The following is a 5,000-nucleotide window of genomic DNA, read 5'->3' on the forward strand; positions in this document are numbered from 1 at the left end:
CCTTCCCTCCCCCCCTCATCTACTCCCCCTCTTCCGCATCCTCCCCTCTCCACCCTCCCCCCTTCCGCGACCCATCACCCTGTCCTCTATCCCCTCCCCCCTCTACCCACCTTCTGCATCCCCCTTCCCCCTCCATCCCCTTCCCCATCCCTCCAACCCCCTCCCCCCTCTACCCCTCTTCTCCACCCCCCTTCATTTCCCCCCCTTCCCCATCCCTCCACCCCCCACTATCCTCCCCCCTCCAACCCCCTCCCTCCCCCCTTCCGCGACCCCATCACCCTGTCCTGCATTCCTCGCCAACCTTGTGTATTTGTCAAAGCAAAGGCCCCGTGACATTCCTTCTGCGAATTCAGGCTCGAGACCCTTTTAAGGTGAATTAAGGGAACCCCCTGTTGATGTTATTGCTGTTGTAGTTGCTGTTGTTATATGTGGTTGTTGTTATTTTCGCCGATTTATTTTCGTTGTTATTAGAGTCCATTTTATTTTTGTTCTTGTTTGTGTTATTGCTGTTATATGTGGTTGTTATTTTTGTTTGTTGTTGTTGTTATTACTGTCCGTCTTTTATATATTTCGGTTAAGGGGAGGCTAAGGGTCGATTAGTTTTTTTTTTTTTTTTTTTTTTTTTTTTTTTTTTTTTTTTTTTTTGAGTGTGTGGGAATTAAATTGATGTGGATTTGATTAAATGGATTAAATGGATGGGAATTTAGATTGAGATGTGTGAGGTGAGGAGAGGGAGGAATATTTGAGAGGGAAGATGAGGATGAGGATGATGAAGAGGAGGAGGATATGATGATGATGATGATGATGAGGAGGAGGAGGAGGAGGAGGATATGATGATGATGATGATGATGATGATGATGATGAGGAGGAGGAGGGGAGGAGGAGGATATGATGATGATGATGATGATGATGATGATGATGATGATTATGATGATGATGATGATGATGAGGAGGAGGAGGAGGATATGATGATGATGATGTGATGATGATGATGATGATGATGATGATGATGATGATGATGATGATGATGATGATGTGAGGAGGAGGAGGAGGAGGAGGAGGAGGAGGAGGATATGATGATGATGATGATGATGATGATGAGGAGGAGGAGGAGGAGGAGGAGGAGGATATGATGATGATGATGATGATGATGATGAGGAGGAGGAGGAGGAGGAGGAGGAGGAGGAGGATATGATGATGATGATGATGATGATGATGATGATGATGATGAGGAGGAGGAGGAGGAGGAGGAGGAGGAAGAGGAGGATAGATGATGATGTGATGTGATGATGATGATGATGATGATGATGATGATGAATGAGGAGGAGGAGGGGGAGGAGGAGGAGGAGGATAGATGATAATGATGATGACGATGATGATGATGATAACGATGATGGTGATATGATGATGGTAACAATGGAAATGATGATGCTATGAAATTTAAGATGATAAAATTGGTGGTAATAGTGTTTGTAATAATGATGAATAAAAATAATGATAATGATATGGTGGTAATAATGAAAACGGTGATTATATGAAAACGATGAAAATAATGAAAACGCTGATTATATGAAAACGATGAAAATAATGAAAATAGTGATAATACGAAAACGATGAAAATAATAAAAACTGTCATGATAATGTTAGTAATAATTATGAATAAACATAATTTGGATAATTGGTGGTGGTAAGAATATGGATAAAAATAAGAATTGATATGAGAATAAAGGTATGGATGAATTAAGAATATGAATGAGAGTAAAAGTAGGAACAAGAACAAGAATTAAATCAAAGATAAGAAAGAATAAAAGAATAAAAATTAACATAGAATAAGGATAAAAATACGAATAAAGGGGAAAAAATGAATGAAATAAAAAACAGAAAAAAAATATATATTAAAAGAACAAATCCCATTCAGAAATAAAAGTCAAAAAGAAACAAACAATCATCCTGAAAAAAAAAAAAAAAAAAAAATCTAGCCAACCCTCCCGAGCACGCATGACTCATACATCAAAACCTCCTTCTGTTCCAAATTTAACCCCGAAGAAAGGAAGAAAAGACATTTATAAACAAACACGGGCTAAAAATACCCCGTTGCAGAGGCTGTGTGTCATTATAAGAGCATTGCAAAGGAATCTGGGGACAAATATAGCGTGCATGATGGCGTAGGTCGCTTGGAGAACGAATACCGCGAGTGTGTGGATGAGTTGCGGAGGGAATGTGTCATTTCGTGTCGACGGCACGTGAGCTGATTTTATTCTGGTTGTTATTAGTGTCTGGTGTTGTTGTTGTTGTTGTTATTGTTGTTGTTGTAGTTGTTGTTATCATTCTTATTGGTGTTGTTATTGTTGGTGTTGTTGTTATTGTGGTTGTGGTGGTGGTGTTATTATTGTTGTTATTGTTATTGTTGTTGGTGTTGTTTGTTGTTATTGTTGTTTTTGTTTTTGTTGCTATTGTTCTTGTTATTGTTGTTACTGTTGATGTTATTGTTGTTGCAGTTGCTGTTGTTATATGTGGTTGTTGTTATTTTCGCCGATTTATTTTCGTTGTTATTAGAGTCCATTTTTTTTGTTCTTGTTTGAGTTATTGTTGTTATATGTGGTTGCTATTTATGTTTGTTGTTGTTGTTGTTGTTGCTGCTGCTGTTATTACTGTCCGTCTTTTATATATTGTTGTAGTTGTTGTTGTTATTATATGTGGTTGTTATTGGTAATCCTGCTGTTATTGTTATGTACGATTATTAATGTTGTTTTTCTTTATATATAATTATTATTCTTGCTGTTATTGTTGTTATATATGTTCGATTGCTTTGTCTTTGTTACTTTGTTATTGTTATTATCATTACTATTATTATTATTATTATTATTATTATTATTATTATTATTATTATTATTATTATTATTATTATTATTATTATTATTATTATTATTACTACTACTACTACTATTATCATATTCATTATTTATATTATTGTCATTAGTAGTAGTAGTAGTAGTAGTAGTAGTAGTAGTAGTAGTAGTAGCATAACTGTCATCATCATCATCATCATGGTGATTATGAAGACATAATTAATAATGCCATTAAACCTAATTATTACTAATGAAATGAAAATATTACACAAATTTCACAACCTCTGTCTAAAAACTATGCATCAGAGATCTTAGACACTTTCCTTAATAAACCCGATTCAACCAAATATTCACCCATTTGATAATGATCAAATGGGTAATGTTAATACAGGCGAATATTTATAAAACTATTAGAAATACTAGTGGTAAATATTCCTATTATTAGTGAGGTACTATTGTTGCTATTAATTTATATCTTTATTACTACCAATGGTTATTATTGTTATTCTATACTTGGTTGTTAATTAATATTGGTGGTAATTACTGTTAATGGATATTAATATTATTATTGCTTCTTCATATTAATACTGTTGATGTTTATTATTATTATTATTATTATTATTATTATTATTATTATTATTATTATTATTATTATTATTATTATTCATTGTATTTTTTTTATAACTTTAGCTGTTATGTTTATTAATATTATTATAACGAATAATAATTACTATTATCTGTTATTCTTGTTATTACTGTTCATGCCTATTAGTTTTACTAGAATGAACAGATTGTTGATTACTATTACTCTTACTTTTTTTATTGTTAATACTATTTATGACTCTTGGTATCAATAAAATGAACAGATACCGTTTCAGTTAATTGTTCTTGCCATTAATGACTCTTGCTCTGAGAGATTATTGTTCTTGCTGCAACTATTACTCATCATTGATACGCAGCTGGACTCAACAAGACCACTGATTCATGAGTAAAGAGTTTGTATCTATGTCTACTATCTTTCACTTGCCTACTCCACCCACGCTTTCTGCCCCCCCACCCCCCACCTCCACCCCCCACCTTTAAGGTAGTCACTATATCCCTTCTTATGTTTGCTAACATCCACTTTTTTTTTCTTTATTCCTTTCTTCATTCTGTCTTTCTACCTTTTCTGTTTTATTTCTCAATCTATTGTCTCATTACCTTAAATTTCGTAGGCTTACCTTACTTTTTCTTCTTCTCTTACCCATCCCGCTGTTCACTGTTTCTCCCTCTACCCCCAAAATACCCACTACCCTCTTCACTATGCCCTCCCCCCATACCCCATCCTCCCCACTATCTCTGTCTCTTCCCCTCACCCCTACCCACAGCTCCTCTCACTCTCTCTTTTCCTTCGTTTCCCCTCTTCTCCCTTCATCCTCCTTCTCCTCTCTCATTCCCAATTTACCCCTCTCATTCCAACCCACCTCTCTCATTCCAGTCCCCCTCTCATTCCAACCCACCCCCTTCTCTCATTCCAACCCACCCCCTTCTCTCATTCCAACCCACCCCCTTCTGTCATTCCAACCCACCCCCTTCTCTCATTCCAACCCACCCCCTTTACCTCCATCACCCTCCCTCTCCCTCCATCACCCCCTCACCTCTTCCACCCACCCACCCTCCGCCCCGATCACGCCCCTTTTGTTGAATCATCTAAATTCTAAATCAGATGTTGAGATTCCCTTGAAAAGGAGTGAGTCAGGGAGACATTTTGTTATGAAACTTTTTGAGATCATACTCAGAGAGGAAGTATTGTTTTTGTTTTGTTTTGTTTTGTTTTGTTTTGTTTACTTATTTCCTTGTTACTTTCGTTTTTTTCTTATTTCTTTGTTTTAATTTAATTTTATTTGTAGGTCTGTGTCTTTATATGTGTATGTATTTCGTTATTTTTCCTCTCTGTTTCTGCTTCTCTCTCTCTCTCTCTCTCCCTCTCTCTCTCTCTCTCTCTCTCTCTCTCTCTCTCTCTCATTTTTCTATCAATCTGCCTGTCTATTCATCTATCTATTTATCTATTTCTCTGTCTATCTATCTCTCTCCTTCTCCTCCACCTCCACCCCCCCTTCCTCCTTCTCCCCCTTCTCCTCCTCTTCCCCTCCCTCTCCACCCCCCCCCCCA

Source organism: Penaeus monodon, chromosome 13 (genome assembly GCF_015228065.2).
Source record: "Penaeus monodon isolate SGIC_2016 chromosome 13, NSTDA_Pmon_1, whole genome shotgun sequence".
In the NCBI taxonomy this organism is placed as follows: domain Eukaryota; kingdom Metazoa; phylum Arthropoda; class Malacostraca; order Decapoda; family Penaeidae; genus Penaeus; species Penaeus monodon.